We start from the raw sequence: 17,614 nt of genomic DNA, 5'->3' as shown, positions 1-17,614 counted from the left end.
GAGATTCCCTTAATGTCTTTCAACCCTGTAACCAGTGCTGGTTAGAACACAGGATGTTAAGATTCTCTCATACATGGCTGGTGGGAAGGTGAGTAAGTATAGTAATCTGGTATTATCTATCAAAATTCAAAATATGCAGACGTTTTGTCCCCCAAATCACACTTATTAGCACCTAACCCACAGAAGTGACAGCAGCGCACTAAACAGTATATACACAAAGTGGTTTATTGCAGCATAGTATGTAGTGATTACGAGTGGAAAGAAACTGAATGTTCCTCGATAAAAGAATGGTTAAATACCCTGTAGAACACTCATGCCATAAAATACCTTTCAACTAATAAAAAGAATGTGCAAGGACATTATATCTGTATTTATTAACCCAGAGAGATGTCTAGATATATTGTTAAGAGAAAAACANATGTTAATAAGGGTAACAGCTGCTACTAAGTTAGCCGCCCTCCCTACCTTTTCATTATCTGGAACTTTTTAAGCAAGTCTGTGTCATCAGACAATTTGTACTGGGGAGTATTAGGGACATTCCAGGGAGAGAAATAGTGAGGCCAAAACATGTGATAACTGTCTTTCTATCATGAAGCTAAGGGTAGCCTTCAACTGATAATTATCATTAATAAACCGTGTTGAAGTGCCAAGCGTTAAGCCATTTAATCTTTACTACAAACCCCACCACACACACACACACACACACACACAGTCATGTATATATAATATACGTAATACGGATTATATGTAACATATGGCTCAGTGTCATAGCCATGAGGTGTCAGGACAAAAGTATCATCATTCTCCCCACTTTATCCACCAAGCACTGATATAAAGCGTCACTGTCAATCACATGACCAGGACTCACTATTTCTCTCCCTGGAATGTCCCTAATACTCCCCAGTACAAATTGACTGATGACACAGACTTGCTTAAAAAGTTCCAGATAATGAAAAGGTAGGGAGGGCGGCTAACTTAGTAACAACTGTTACCCTTATTAACATCTGATTCTACTTTACAGTTTACAAAACACTTTTACCTACATTATTTCATTTGACCCTCAAAAAATACAAATAAATAATAAAGTAGATATAATTGTGCTCATTTTATAGATGAAGAAACTGATGTGGCCTAATCAACATGCACAGAAATTTAAGTCTTCAAAATACAGACTAAAAAGTAGGTCCTCAAACAACCAAATTAAATTTAATAGCAATAGTTTTCTTAATGTTATTTGGATGTCACTTTACAGTTTCAAAGTATTTTTACATCCATTTAGCTTCCAAATTAAATTGCACGAACATGCAGAAATTTTTCAATATGCATCCTCAACCCAGTCATTCCACATCCTGAAATCTTTCATACAGAAATAAGCAAAATCAAGTCAACTACACCCAGCAGTTTTTATTTTATCACATTGTCTCCATAAAGACAATCAGGGAAGCGTGGTTAAGGAAGGGACTCCTGGGCCCCCCAGACTGCAGCCTCAGCCCTGGAGAGGAAACTGCCAGGGACCTTCTCTCTGCACTCTCTCCACTCTCGATAGACCAAAAAACTTGTGGTTCGTAAAGTGTTCCATGAGTTTTTAAATGTCCTTTCTCCTTTTCCCCAGTGTGCCCCTACCCCCACTAGAATTCCCTCTTCCTCAGGCCCCTGCACTCCTGTTAGCATCTGTCTGCTTTGCTCCGTCCTTGCTGTTAGAGCTGGAAGGGACCTCGGAGAGCATCAGCTTGATCCCTCTTTTTACTCCTTTTACAAGTAAGTAATTGGAGGCCCGCAAAATCAAGCAACTTGCTCAAAGCCATCCAGGTCATAGGGGCATGTGTAGACCAGGGCACAGACAATACACTTCAGCACACCTTGAGATCAAATAATTTAACTTATATATACAGATAGGGCTGGGTATATGGGAAAGCACCCTAGAGTCATCGGTTCTGGAGAGATGTCCTTCTGTCACCAACTTCTGGCAGTGGGCAAATCACTTTGCATTGTTAGCCTGAGGTTTTGCTTCTATGAAAACTACCCAGAGGGACTGCTGTGGGGGTCGAATGGATAATATATGCGATAGAAAGCACTTTGTCAACTGCAAAAGGTTATATAAGTATCAGACATTGGTATTTTACCACTAGTTAAACAACTTTCTAGTATTTGTATTTTAAAAGAGATTCCCTTAATGTCTTTCAACCCTGTAACCAGTGCTGGTTAGAATACAGGATGTTAAGGTACTCTCATACATGACTGGTGGGAAGGTAAGTATAGTAATCTGGTAATATCTATCAAAATTCAAAATATGCATATGTTTTGTCCCCCAAATCACACTTATTAGCACCTAACCCACAGAAGTGACAGCAGAGTACTAAAGAGTATATTATTGCAGCGTAGTTTGTAGTGATTATGAGTGGAAAGAAACTGAATGTTCCTCGATAAAAGAATGGTTAAATACCCTGTAGTACACTCAATACCATAAAATACCTTTCAACTAATAAAAAGAATGTGCAAGGACATTATATCTGTATTTATTAACCCAGAGAGATGTCTAGATATATTAAGAGAAAAACAAGTTACAGAGAAATGCACTTACCTGACTTCAGTCTTGTAAAACTATGAGCAAAGCGACCCTATATCTGTGTTGAGAAAGAGCAAGGGAGACAGGGAGAAATGAATCAGCAGAATGAGGTCTCTAAACCTAAAAGGAGTGAACACCCAGTGGTGGGATTTCAGGACGTTCAGTCAGTGGGAAACAAATCCAAAATGAAGTCAGGGGAGACGTCAAATATAATCAAAGGCAAGATGCCTTGGCGTGTGACATGCAGCTGATTCTGTCTCTGGACCTGTCTCTCCGTTCAGCAGGTCCCCGTGGTCACACTCCTCATTCTCAAGTAGAGGTATCTGCAGCTGGTTAGACTTGCCATCCTGTTGTCCATCTCTGCAAGGAAGCAGGAACTTATAAAGCACATCCAGTAGTTTGGACTTATCACTGTCTCGTTCTTGGCTTCTCTATTAATGTTTAGGTTTCTTGCAACCTAAAATGCATGTCAGGATGATAAACCAGAGGCAAGCAGTTGTGTGTTCGTGGCAGTAAGGCTGCACTCTTCAGGACACAAAGCTGCTGGATGTCAGCACGTAATTACCAATATAGATGGTTGTGTTAAGGAATAATGTTTTTAAATCACAATGAAGCACTCCTATGCTGCAGTGTCCAGCATTTGCACACACCTTATTGCTTCACGATTGCCGGACACCCAGACTTAGGCTCAAAAGAGACCTCTGACCGGGCAGGGCTAAGCATGTTAGGAGGGAGCACATCTCAGTTTTCCTCAGTCAGGAAGCCCATGTGTTAAGGTGGGGCAGCAGGTGACAAACAGGGGCAATGTTGAAATTATAACATCTTAGAATCCTTCCTTACCTCAAGGCAACACTGAGCTGAGCTATGGGGATTCCAGCAAAGACAGCCGTTATTAACTCCTCAAACACCGTTATTAACTCCTCCAACAGCGTCTTGTCTGGGAAGCCTTCCCCTCACCCCTCACAGTTCATTGTTCCTTTTTCCATGTGTCCTTAGTACTCTGCCATGACCCTCCTAAACACTAACTGTATGACACTTGAAGTCTTTCTCATGCTTATGTCAACCCCCCACTCACCACGACTTAGCACGTATAGATCCTGATGCAGGTCAAGGATGTCAAATGAACCTGCTTTTTCTATATAAGCACTACATAGGCACAGTAGTCAAATGAACCTGCTTTTTCTGTATAAGCACTACACAGGCACAGTAAAGATTAAAAAGCCCCACGATGGAAATAAAATCAGTATCTTGAAGAGATAGATGTCTGCACTCCTATGTTGACTACAGCAATAACCAAGATATGGAAGCAACTTAAGTGCCCATTGACAGATGAATGGATAAAGAACATGATGTGTACACACATGGAATACTATTCAGCCTTAAAAAAGAAGGGAATCCTGGGGCCGGCCCGGTGGCGCACTGCTACAGTGTGCCGCTTGGGAAGCGCGGTGGCGCTCCTGCCGAGGGTTCAGATCCCACATACAGACCGGTTCCCGCTCACTGGCTGAGCGAGGTGTGGGAGCAACACCGAGGGTTGCGATCCTGTTGCGGGTGCGACACTGAGGGTTGCGATCCGTTGCCAGACACGGAAAAAGACAAAAAAAAAGGGGGGGGAAGAAGGGAATCCTGTCATCTACAATAACATGAGTGAATCTGGAAGACATTATGCTAAGTGAAATGAGCCAGACCCAGAGAGACAAATACTGCATGATTTCACATATACGCAGGATCAAAAAAAGTTGAACTCTTATCTGAGAGTAGAATGGAGATTGACAGGGGCTGCAACATGGAGGAAATGAGGAGATGCTGGTCAAAGGCTACAAACTTTTGGTTATAAGATGAATACATTTCTGGGGAATCTAGTATACAGCATGGTGAATACTGTTAATGCTACTTTATTATTTACTAGAAATTTTCTAACAGAGTATGTCATATATATTCTTACTAAGCACACACAAGTGTAACTGTGCGGTGATGGATGTGTTGATTAATTTGGTTGTGGTAATCATTACACAATGTGCACACGTATCAAATCAGCACACTGCGCACCTTGAATATATATAATTTTTACTTGTCAATTATACGTCAATGAAGCAGAAAAAATAACTTTATGCAGTAAAATTGTTACTTCACAAATAATTTCTAAGAAAAATAATAAATAGAAAAAAAAAAAAAAGCCCCAGGTGGGAATCAGGACAAGTGAATTCCAGTTGCAGCTCTATCTCCAAACTCTCTATGATTTTGGACAAGTCACCTGGCTTCCCTTGGATTAGTTTACCCATCTATAAAATGAGCATGGCACAAAATATTGGAATTGGGGGGGGGGAGTGAGAAACTGACTGGGGAAATCATGATCAGGTAACAGTAAGACTGCCCTCTGCCTGGAGGCCTCCTTTCCTTGTGCACTGGCAAGCTCCCATCCCTCCTATAGAGTGAGGTCACATGTCACATTCTCACTGGAGCCTGCCACACCTAGCCAAGGAGACTTTGTGCTCACAGCACTATTCAGGCTACAGCTTTCTACTCAGAACTCTTTTTGTCTATGATACTCTAAGTTCTGAGAAATACAGAAAGAGAGAACAGTGTATTTTTATCTGTATATCCCCAGAGCCTAGCACAGTACCTGGTCAGCCAAAAAGCCAATAAAAATCCAATAGATCAATAGGTGAATGGATGGATAAGTGGATAGGTGGATGGATGGATGGATGGATGGATGGATGGAAAGCTAGAAGACCTTTTGTCTTGAGTTCTGGTTTGGTTAAAATGCCTCTGAGACGACCTAATGCTAGAACTGGTATCTCCGTGCTATTTGCTGATTAAGATTGAAATAGCATGGAAGCTTTCTAAGATTTTGGGACTTAAAATTTATATGTGATTTCTCACTTGACCTTTCCTTACTTAAATTAATCTCACCCATTAATGACATCAGGATGAATCACACTATCTCTAGAATATTTTCCCAAAAATGGGTTGGAAGGGGAGGAAATGCCTATGATGTGTGTTATGTATGATCTTTCATTTCATTCTCAGAACAATCCTCCAAGGTCAGTATTATTAGGCCCATTTTAAGGATGGGAAAACTCAGATCTAAGAGGTGAAAAATTCACTTAAGTTCATTCTGCCAAGAAGTGGCAGAGCCAGGATTCACCAGAAGCCAAATGCAGTGATCCACAGAATATCTGTAAGGAAATTGTTTCCTGTCCATCTCTGGAGAAAACCAGAGAGATGCCATGTGCAGTGAAAAAGCATAGTAAGGGTCAGTGTGACCGACTCATTCAAATCTGATCAGCCATCCATGTTCATCCACTACCCAGCTCTTGCCCACCCGCAGGACCTGCCCAAGAGCAGAGTGGGAATGCTAGCAACACGCACCCTCCCTTCCACCCAAGAGCCCACTCACCGCCTCCCCAAGTGAGGAGCTCTGTACCATGGAAACCCACCTGTGGTGGCCTGCGCAGGAGGCGTGAGGGGGCCGTGCTGCATATAAATGGACTCTTTCACTTAGCAGGAGGCAGGTAATTTCTTTTGTCCCTGCTGATGCATTATTGATTGTGATGAATGTCAGAGTGGGAGTCCATTCCAAGAGCCATTAAACAATAATTTCATCCCCGGTGGGTAATTGATTGTCAGGGGCCCACCGTGGCCAGTTGTGAAGTGGTGGTAACAGTGAATGTTTTTATTAGGGGCAGGGTGTGAAGGGAAGATTGCATGATTTATTTATCAAATATCAAGCCCAGTTTTCAGGAAGAGGAAGCTGAAATGTGAAGTTGACCTTCTCTGAGGATCAGACGGTCTGTCTGCCAATGTCAAGTTCCTGCTGCTCATTGTTACAGGCATGTTGGGGACTCTCCTCTGCCCATGCCTGTCCACCACTGGCACTGGCAGCCAAGAAATCCCAGGAACTGATTTTCAAGAATCAGCACCCCTCTTTACTCTCAATGCCCAAATCTTCACAGCCTGTTTTCTCACCATCAAAACCCAGGTATATATTCTACACTACAGGACAGTTTAGATCTGCTGGACCTTTGAATTCAAACCCTGGAATGCTTTTCTCCCTGCCTTCCCTCCTGGAAAATGCTACTTATTCACTTATTCCCAGATGACATCATCTGCTAAGGGAGCCCTGATCTACCTCAATCCCCAGGTGAAAAATATCCCTTGCCCAGCGCTGCTTTCTTATGGTTATTTATTCATGTCTCTGCCCTAGAACTTCTGGCCCTATGTTCTGATCGTTTGTTTACATTCCTGTCTTGACCACATTGTCAGTGATTCTTCATCTTTCCTAGATGACAAACTGCCTTACAAAATTTGATGAAAAATACGAAATTTGTCCCTAGGGAAAAACGTAAACATCTTGGCAGATATACAAAATATTGCATACAGTTTTAGGGTGTTTACAGATTCACTGAACACCATTCATGAACCTCATGTTAAGAATCTCTACCCTGACTGAGCTGTCTGAGGCCTATATCTTATTTGCCTTTGTGTCTCCAGCCACAGTGCAATGTGTGGCACATAGTAGGTGTTTAACAAATGCTTGTTGAATGGGCGTACACTCTCCCTACAGGATGGCTCAAGGATGTGTGAGTGTAGGCTTTACTGTGAGTGGGGTGCCTTGAGCATGATTGATTTAAGAGCTATAGAGCAGTATCTGGAGCTATGCAGGTACACAATGGAATTGTTGCTGTTGTGTTTTAGAGTTCTGAAAACAGGATTTTCAAATGGGAGAAAGCAGATCAGGAAGGGCTTAAGTATTAGTGCTGTGCAGCACAGCTTTGTAGAACTGCACTGGAAACTCCAGAAAGCACCAAAATGCAGAAACGAAGACCAAGGAAGTTCCAAAGACTTACCCAAATCTCTGAGCCCACCCTTCTCATTTTCATTTTTAGAATCAGAAGAGGTAGGTAAAAAGCCTGGACACAATAACTCTGTCCATAATAAAACAAACAAATAGCAAAGGAACTCTTACTACTGGGCTTTACCCTCAACCTCCATAAGTACAACTCTCTGGTCTCCCTGGAACTACTTCCCTTATAGTTTGAACAACTCTTAGTCTGCAGCTTTAAAGGAACAGGCTCCCAAAGACAAGGGCTGCTGCAGGAGAAGGTGTATAACCTCATGGCAAAGAATGCAGATTCTGGAGTCAGAGTGCTTGCTTATCAAATACCCAATCAGGGGCAGGTTACTAAATCTCTCCATGTGTCAGTTTCCTTGACTGCAAAGTAGAAGTATCATAAGTCCTACCCCATAAGGCTGTGGAAAGAATAAGTGGTGATACATGCAGATGGCTCAGGACACGTGAGTGTCCGTTAGGTGTCAGCCACTGCCGTTACCACAGGCGGTGTTTGTGGACAGGTACTGTCATTGCAGTTAATGGTTTTCTGAGTATACCTGTGCAGAAGGAAAGGCTTGTTTTGTTATTTTATTTTATTTTAGTTCAGACATGAGTTGAGCAGCAGCTCACATGAGGATCACATTGCTCTTCCAAGATAAGAAACAAACCTCTTCAATAAGCTCAGAGAAACCATTCTCTGTATACAAAACAAGCCAGCCCTCAGAGTTGGCCTCAAACTTCCATGCATGAAAACTTCCTTAGCAGCTCCAGCCCACGTGGAAATACTCCTTTCTTTTGATTTCTGGATGCATTTACTATATGGGTTCTTTCTCTTGATACTCAAACACTGTTTAACATTTACTATGTATTTTATAGTTAGATTTCTGAAAGATTGAACAATCCTCCAGGGCAGAAAGCATAGCTGATCTTCTAGTTAGGGTTCTGCTAGTGCCAGCCATGTCACTTTGGGATACCCCCATGTACTGGACAAAACATTGGACCTTAAATCAAACACATAGGTTTAAGTCCTTCCCCTTTCTGGTCTGTGACCCTGGGCATCCTCAGTATCTGTCATCCACTTCTTTTCTAACAATAGTGTACCAGTTTTTAGCTTGAACATGACCACTGGGAATAAAGAAAACATTTTCCAGTCATCCTCGAAGCTGAGTGTGGCCATATGAGCACATTCCAGCTGTTGAGGTGAAAGTGGCAGCTGTGTGAGCTACTGCCCTTTCTAGATTCGTTTCTTCATTCTGCTGCCTGGAATTTATATGCAATGGGTGGAGCAATATTGAGCTTCCCTCATAGACCCATGTGGATGATGGCCACTGCAGGGATAGTGCAGCCTGAATCCCTATCATTCTGGGGGGCCGTGATACCACCTCTGAACTGCTTGCTTCCAAACTCTATCAAAAATGAGAAAGAAATAAATTTTCTTCTTATTTTTATAATAGCTGTTATTTGGAGTTTTGTGTTACTTTCAGGTTGACTGTAATCCAAACTAAATGCTTTAAATCTTAGGTTTCTGGTCAATATGATATAAAGAATATTTATATTTCTGTGACATGTAAGGCAAATATAACAATGTAAACTCATTGCTACAGCAGAAGTTGAATTATAAGTACTTACAGAAGGCACGCAGAAGTGAAGAGAAGAAAAGCACAAGGAGAGAATAAGAAGGGAAGACTAGGGACTGTGGCATGTGGCAATGAGCACACCAGGGATAACGCCTGAGCCTGGCCTCGGGGAGGGCCTCCCTGCAGCATTTGCAGAGAGAAACCAGCACCAGCTGCTCTTGCACGTGATCTCCCACATCCATAAACATGGACATGAAAGTGAGCTAGACAGGTCCCCTAGGAAAGGTCAGGAAGTCAGGAGTAAAGGGTGCAAAGTGAAAAGGAAAATGCCAACGCAGTGTCACTTTCAATGACCGTGAAAACCTGAAAGGGAGAGAATCGCTTTTAGCGTTGAGAAGGAGCGTTTACCTGTCTGCACTGCTGGTGAAAGGCGGATTTATCGTGGGCTTCCTTCTTCCTCTCCTTCATTGCTTTACTACACTCCTGGAACCAGCAGCTCTCCCAGAACCCTCAATCACTCCTCTCCTGCCATCTTCAGGAAGGACCTGCGGAACCCCAGCCCATCACTCACCCAAGCAGAGCCTCGCCCTCCCGCGAGCCTGGTGTCGCTGGCGGCTGGAGAGAGGTTTCCTGCAACACCTGGTTCCAGGCCCTCCGCTGCAACAGAACTCAGTCCTCTCCCGTCTGCCTCCTTGGCTTAATGACTCCCACATAAATCCTTCTGTGCTCCTCAGAGAGCCCCCTGCATTCAGGCAAGCTTTCCCAGATGTTTTCTGCCCCCTCCTCAACACACTTGGCATTGAGCTCCTCTCTGCACACCAGTTTTGCACATCCAGTCTTATGTCTTCCCATCTGGAAGGCAGGAGTCTGTCCCTCTAGGAATGATTTTTTTTTTTTTTTTTTTTTTTTTTTTTACAAAAGTTTGTTTGTCTTATTTTAAAATAATTTCAACTAAAATGTTCTGAGCCTGTGTAAGATGCTTCTACTTATACGTTCAGCTAATACCATGTGACATTCCCAATTCATACAGGCAAAAGAAAAAAATTTTCCTAGAAAAAAGTTTTCAAATGTCAGCATCCTCTTGGCTACTAAATAATGAAATGAGGATTTGAACTCAAACTTTTCTGCTTCTGAGCCTATTATTTTCCACCACATTTCTCTGTCTCTTTATCAACCTACAAATGCAGAGCCTAAATACAGACCCTGTAATGGTCAGAATGTTTGTGTCTCCCCAAAATTCATATATTGAAATTCTAACCCTCAAGGTGCTTATTTAAAGGTGGAGCTTTTGTGAGGTGAAAAAGTCATGAGAGTGGACCCCTCATGAATGGCATTAGTGCCCGTTGAAAAGAGGCTGGAGGGGAGTCCCTGGTCCCTTCCACCATGTGACAACACAGCGTCTGTGTACAAGGAAGCAGGCCCTCAGCAGACACCAAATTTTCCAGTGCCTTGATCTTGGACTACCAGCCTCCGGAATTGTGAGAAATATGGTAATTGCCCCTTGTCCGTGCTTTCAGTTAGCCAAGGTTAGCCACAGTCCAAAAATGTTAAATGAAAAATTCTGGAAATACCAACCCATAAGTTTTAAACAGCACACTGTTCTGTGTAGTATGATGGAATCTCCCTCTGTCCCAGTCTGTCCCGCCTGGGCCATGAATCATCCCTTTCCCAGCATATCCATGCTGTGTGAGGGTATTTTAAAAAGTAAGATATTTTGAGAGAGACAGAGAGACCACATTCATATAACTTGTATCACAGTATATTGTTATAATTGTTCTATTTTATTATTAGTTTTTATTATCACTTACTGTGTGCCTAATTTATAAATTTAATTTATAACTAAAATTTAATTTAATGTATGAATTAAACTTTATCATAAGTATGTACATGTAGGAAAAAAACAGTGTATATAAGTCTCGGCACTATTACGGTTTCAGGCATCCACTGAGGGTCTTAAAATGTAGCCCCCGAGGACAAGAGGGGACGACTGCAAACTTCTGTTTCTTAGCCACCCAGCCTATGGTATTTCATCAGAGCAGCTTGAAGGGACCAAGAGAAGTCCCATCGGCTGGCCTCCTCTCCTACACCTCAGCAGCCGTCTCGTGCAGGTAGCACCTTTGGGACACACTTGCCCTTATTCTAGATCCACTGTCTTCATGAAAACACCGACTCTCCTCCTTCTGGAAGCCCAGGCCTCCTGTGGTCCTAGTGCTCACCAGAGGAACCCGGTACCTTCCCTGTAACCCAGATAGAGGCTGCTGCCAGCACACTTGCGTCAGCCAATGTTTTCTCTCAGGAAAGCCACACAGCAGGCGACTTCGCATGGAGCCTCCCTGCCGGTCCCTGGAGGCAGGCGTTTCCTGGCCTCACTATTCCCGACCCATTCATGAGGGAAGGATGACACAGGCAAAACCCTAAACCAGTACTTTTTGAAGTATTTGTGTTGTCTGTCCGTTTGATGGGGTAGGGTCCTTTTTTTCTTTGTTTCTTTTTTTGTAACAAGATAAATTTTTTTTTTTTGGAACAAGATAAATCATCTGTGGACCCAATACACAGAACAACGCAGAGCTGTTCTAGTGCAAGTGCAGGAAGAATCTTAAACCTCTCTCTGAGCCTCCCCCTCCCGCACCTCTCCCTTCCCCCAGGCCCCAGCAGCCCTAAAAGCAGCCCACAGAACATTAGCTGTTTTCCTCTGATGCAGACACGAGCTGTTTCTCTCCTCTCTGAGTCTCCTGGTTTTAAGGACCTTAAGGAGCTGTACACCTGGTCCTGGGGTCACCTCCCATTGTTCTTTACTTTCCAGGGCAAGGAAAAGCCTGAACCCTACAGCCTCCGCTGTGTCAAGGGTAAGGTGGGCAAAGGCGGAGATGGCACTAGTGAGCCAGCTCCTCGAGGGGCAGCCTTGGTCTCACTCCCCACTGCTCCCCTAGGGCACAGAGGGTGTCTGACAGGTGGTGGGTGCTGGAGAGCATTTGTTAAATGGGGCCAAAACTATAACCACCTCTGAAGGTACAAACATTCCTATATTTCCCCAGCCTTCTATTCTCCAGATTAAAAAAAAAAAAAGGAAGAATCAGACTACATTTTATTCCAACCCCCTCATATATTTGGGTTTTCATTAACCATTCTTTATATAATACCAAATCCTTTGTAAGGTGTACAGCCCAGCTCTAACCACGTTTATTCTTTCAGCAGCTAGTTAGTGAGCACCTACTATGTAGCAGATGCTCTTAAGTGCTAGGAAAACAGAAAGGGTAGAAACTTAGTTCTTGCCTGCCGGAACCTCAGGGAAGACTGAGCCCTGAGAAGTAGTGACAGCAGGCAATAACCCAGGGGCTGAGTACTGGAAAACCACCTCCTGGTGGTTTCTATATGCCATTTTGACATTCCTATACAGACACCCCTTAATCCCACGTGACTTTTTAAATGGTCTAGACCTACTGAGATTGTAAGACAGGTCAATCAAGAGTATGAATTTACCACCTTGCTGCCAATTCTGTGTCTTCATTTATCGCTTGTGTGTCCTTGTCAAGTTCCTTAAACTCTCTGCACCTCAGTTTCCTCTTCTGCAAAGGGTTGTTGTTGTTAAGAAGATTGAATTAAATCATGCTGGTACAATGCTGAGAACAGTCTCTGGCACACTGTCATTCGCTATGGTTGTGAGCCTCTTCACGCCCATCTCAGGGACCTCCAGGACAGCTGGGACTTGTTAATGGATGAACTTGTACACTTTCCCACACCCTAGTCTACCACAATGCATTAGATTTCTTTGTCCCCCTCAGTCCATTAAACTCTTGGTCCTGTCTTTCTGTCATATTAAATCCAGAGAGGACAATGCCTAAGACCCTGGCCTACCCAGGTCTGGCCAAGGGGACCTTCATCATCTGGCTCAGTGACTGTTTTAAGCAGAGCAGTTAGAAGCAGGGTACCAGGGCCCCACTTCATTTTCTGGTGGTCGTGAGATCCTTTAAGAGGGAGAAAGGTGCAAACACACAAATAAGGCCAATGTCAGAGAAGCGTAACGAAATACATCTTGACACTCTGTCTCTGAAACCTCCTTCCTCAGATAATTCCCAAGCACATTCTCTGTTCCATAGGAGACATAACGCATTTATAATAGTTTGTTAGCACTGGAAAGCCTGTAGCTGTACAATGTTAAATCTCCTGACACTGTGGATTTAAAACCTGGCTTTGTTGGGTTTTACTCTACCTCAAGGGTGACTTGAAGGTAACTTGCTGTGCACACTGATGCCAGGAAGTCCTGGCCCTTTGGTCAGCTTTCTAGCTAAGCCAGAAAACCATCAGAGTCAAGTCTCTAAAAGTCTATGAAACAGAGAATGCGAAAGGACCTGAGAGGACAGTTTTCCATCTTTTTTTCTTTTGTACTAATGTGGAAACCAAGGCCCAGAAAAGGCTAGTGACACTCCCAAGTCCACCAGCAGTGTCTGGTCATTCCAACCTCATCATGATATGATGGGTGACAGGAATTGGAGGGGTGTGTCACCTCTAAAATCCATGACGATCCTCATGGTGGAAGGAAAAGAGCTTCCAGATCTAAAATGAGGGCAGCAAGAGGGTTGTTGTAAGAGTGAAGTGAGGTAATGCGTTGAACACCTCGGCCTGGTGCTGGGCACAGTAACATGCTGAAAACTGCATGCTCAGCCGTGGCACAGCCAGGACAAGATGTTTCCAAGGGTGCGATTTCACAAGTCACCCCACTGTGTCATTCCTCTAAGTCCTGTTGCTTCCTTCCTTTGTTGCCTACCAATTAATCAATGCAGTCTGCAGAGCAAATGCTTTTTTACTTCATTCTATGTGTCAGGTGCTAAGACGAATCAGAAATCATGTCCACCCGGCGCACACAGACATGGGAACATAACATTGCTGCACAGAGTACGATGCATAAAGTAGGGGCTCCCTCGCTCTGGCTGGGGGTCATTAGGATATTCACAAGAACTTGGCCTCTCTACCATCAGGACATCATTCTTCCCTGTCCCCTTTCCCTTGGCCGACAAAATGGGAGCAGAAGACACTAATTTCACTTCCAAGTGGAAGGTTTAGAAGCCAAGGCATGGCTCATCTCTCCGCTTCTTCTCTGGCACATTGAGAGCCAAGTGTGTGGCGGGGCCCCTCCATCAGCCACTCCTCTGCTGACAAACAATGCCCATGTAGCACAAGCAAGAAATAAAACTTGGTGATTTGAAGCCATGAGGTTTTACTTTGTTACTACAGCATTAATCGAACTTATTCTTGCTGACACACTCTGGAATAATGAAGAAAAGAGATTTCTTTGTTTTTTCTCAGCATCCCTTCTACAGTCTCAACCCCCATCTCTCCTGCAGGCCACACTGGCCATGCCTGCTCTTGCCTTCTAGCAATGAAACATTTGCCGGCCTGAAAGCTCTCATCTTCTCCCCAACACTTGCCCCTTTTTAGACTAACAAGTGACCCCTGATTGAAGGGTGAAAAAGCATTCCAAAACCTCCCCCATTACTCCTACCTGTGTACCCCACCTCCTGGCCTCTGACTAAACTAGCAATAGATAAAGCAATTGCGTTTTAATAAAGAAAATTGATTTACCTTTTCAGCATTTTAACAAATGGCAGTGCACATGTATCTCTAAAGATTTATGCCCACAATTTGCAAAATTATTTCTCTATCTATCTGCATGGGTTGGTTTTCTGTAGTTGCAGTCAATTAAGTAATAACATTCAGGTAGGTAAATTAGTCAAGCCTGTGAAGTTCCTGGAGAAGGCAGATACCTGTTTTCTGAGACTGAGCGAGGTTAGATGTGGATGCAAGATGCCTGGGACCTCCCAGGGCAGGAAAGAAGGCACCAGAAAGTCTGGGACAGGAGGTGAAATGCAGGTGGAGAGAAGGGAAAGGCAAATTCAGAGGTGCCCAGCTGTTTCACATTAGAATGCCACACCGATGGTGGCTCCAGCAGCCCAGTCCCAGAAGGCAGGTGGGTCCCTACAGATCTGACAAGGGAGAAGGGAGTGGGAGACAAGGGTCAGGGTGTGGATTTGGCAGTCACCTCTGAACTCATCCCCCGATGGTGGCTCCAGCAGCCCAGTCCCAGAAGGCAGGTGGGTCCCTACAGATCTGACAAGGGAGAAGGGAGTGGGAGACAAGGGTCAGGGTGTGGACTTGGCAGTCACCTCTGAACCCCTCCCCGGCCCCAGCCCCGTGCCCTTGTGTTTGCAAGTAACCCGGCAAGTGGGACCTATGAAAGGCCTGCATTCTAGGAAAAAAGAGCTCTAAACATTAACATGCTTTTTCTTGGGGTGGTACAGCAGAGACTTATATCTGCAAGGCTTACCTTTATTTTCTAATTTTTTGATGCTAATCATGTGCTACCCACATAATAATAAACACAAAAGCTTTTTTAAAATCCAGTCATCCAAGTGGCTCGTGGCTCAGTAGGAATCTTGTGCATACTTGTATGTGATGTGCCCAAGACTTGTCCCCCCCACACTTACCCCACAGCTGGCTGGCAGCTTTGGTGACTTAGCGGCATCCCACGTTCCCCCTTATCCCTTGTTTACCTTCTGTGTGAGGCACCAAGACTGCAACAGGTTCTCAAGCCAGACTTCTGGGTGGGGCCTTTTTCATGATAGCTGTTTTTCTGGTCAAAAATACATATCTAAAGGCTTGCATACATATTTTATAACTTGCAAAATAGTTTCAATTCTCATCTGACTCATCTTCCACCACAAATTAGGAAAAGAGTAGTATTGAGTTCCATAAAAAAGAGCTCTAAATATTAACATGCTTTTTCTTGGGGTGGTAGGGCAGAGATTTTATATCTACAAGGCTTACCTATATTTTCTAATTTTTTGATGCTAATCATGTGCTACCCACATAATAATAAACACAAAAGCTTTTTAAAAATCCAGTCATCTGAGTGGCTCGTGGCTCAGTAGGAAACTTGTGCATACTTGTATGTGATGTGCCCAAGACTTGTCCTCCCCACACTTACCCCACAGCTGGCTGGCAGCTTCGGTGACTTAGCGGCATCCCACAATCCCCCTTAGCCCTTGTTTACCTTCTGTGTGAGGCACCAAGACGGCAGCGGGTTCTCAAGCCAGACTTCTGGGTAGCACCTTTTTCATAATAGCTGTTTTTTTCTGGTCAAAAATACACATCTAAAGGCTTGCATACATATTTTATAACTTGCAAAATAGTTTCAATTCTCATCTGACTCATCTTCCACCACGAATTAGGAAAAGAGTAGTATTGAGTTCCATTGTACTGATGAAGAAATTGAAGCTAAGATTCAGATTCTGTCTTAAGGCTCCATTCTTCTTCTGTTGTACTGATATTGTCCTCTCCTGATTGCTTCTGAGATTGAAAAACATGCTGTCTTAATGACTTTCACCCTGGTTAATTACAAACAAAAGCAAGAAAACAAGAAATAAAAAAAGAAGGGAGGAAAGATGAAAAGGAAAGAAGAGAAGGAATCAGGGCACCCGTGTGCTGCAGAAAAGAGGAGTGTTGTGTGGTTCCTGGCATCAAAAAGACTTCTGGTCTGGAAGGGACAGAGAACTGCAAGCTGCAGATTCCAGGACAGTGGCCCAGGGTCCTTTGTAGAACTGCAAAGGAGAGAACAGGGAGCTGTTGATGCTGCAAGAAAGGGAGTCAGAGAGGAGAATGAAGAAAAGCACCTTTAAAAAGGTGACATTGAACAGGACACTTGGTGCAAAGAGGAGACGAGGATTGAAGAGATATATCCTGCCATTCTGTTTGAGAGGAGAGTCTTAAAGAACCAAATTTCTTTTGAGGCTCAAGAAAAGGATGGGACAGTGACATGGAATTCCAGGCATGTAGACAAGGGGCAGGTAGCTACTTGGAGCAGAGACATATAAAGAGTGTCCCCAAGCCACTCTCAGTAGGGAACACCTCTTCTGCACCTTCAGAAGAATGGGCTCATCTGGGATGCTGTGGTTTCCCTGCCACTGCAGAGCCAGCATTCTCCAGCCTCCATTCCCAGAAGGGTGCTGGGCTGCACACCTTCCACTGTTTGCCCTGAGGACTCACACTTCCTGCCCCAACACCAACACCCACCCCCGATTTGGAGGAGAAAAGACAAAGCAGCTGACAGCTGATCACTCTTTCAGTGGCAAGACATTCTCGTCTGAGTAAATATGGACACTTGTGTTATTCTAGGAACTCTCTGTGTACCTACTTGTGTGATTCCGTGATATTTGTTCTTTCAATCACCCAACAAGGATTTCATGTATTCATTCAACAAATATTTATCTGAAGACATGTTCAATGAATGCTTAGTTACTGTATGATTTATACTGCTCAGAACCCTCCAAAGGGCTTCCCGTATCCCTCAGAGTAAGAGCCCAAGTCCATATCATGGTTTGTGAGGCCTCCGTGACCCTGCCACCTGCTCCTCTCTGAAATCATCTCACCTCTCCCCTCCCTCATTCCTCTCCAGCCTCGCCAGCCACCTTGCTCTTCCTCCACTCCTCATGCACTCCAAACGTATCTCCTTTCTGCACCTGCTCACCCTTCTGCTTCTAGCACCAAGACCTCTCCCAACTCCGACATAAGTGACAAGACATATCTTCCACATATCTTCCTTCAGACGGCCATGTCCTACTCCTCCAATTCCTTTAAGCCTCT

General features: G+C 43.9%; 1 pseudogene; it reads right to left on the bottom strand.

Moving 5' to 3' along the window:
- Positions 1-16,088: 16,088 nt before the first annotated feature.
- LOC103581540 overlaps positions 16,089-17,614 on the bottom strand; it is a 7,838-nt pseudogene continuing 6,312 nt past the window's right edge.

The sequence above is a fragment of the Galeopterus variegatus genome, unplaced genomic scaffold (assembly GCF_000696425.1).
Source record: "Galeopterus variegatus unplaced genomic scaffold, G_variegatus-3.0.2 Scaffold13294, whole genome shotgun sequence".
In the NCBI taxonomy this organism is placed as follows: Eukaryota; Metazoa; Chordata; class Mammalia; order Dermoptera; family Cynocephalidae; genus Galeopterus; species Galeopterus variegatus.
This window is presented reverse-complemented; position numbering and strand designations above follow the sequence as displayed.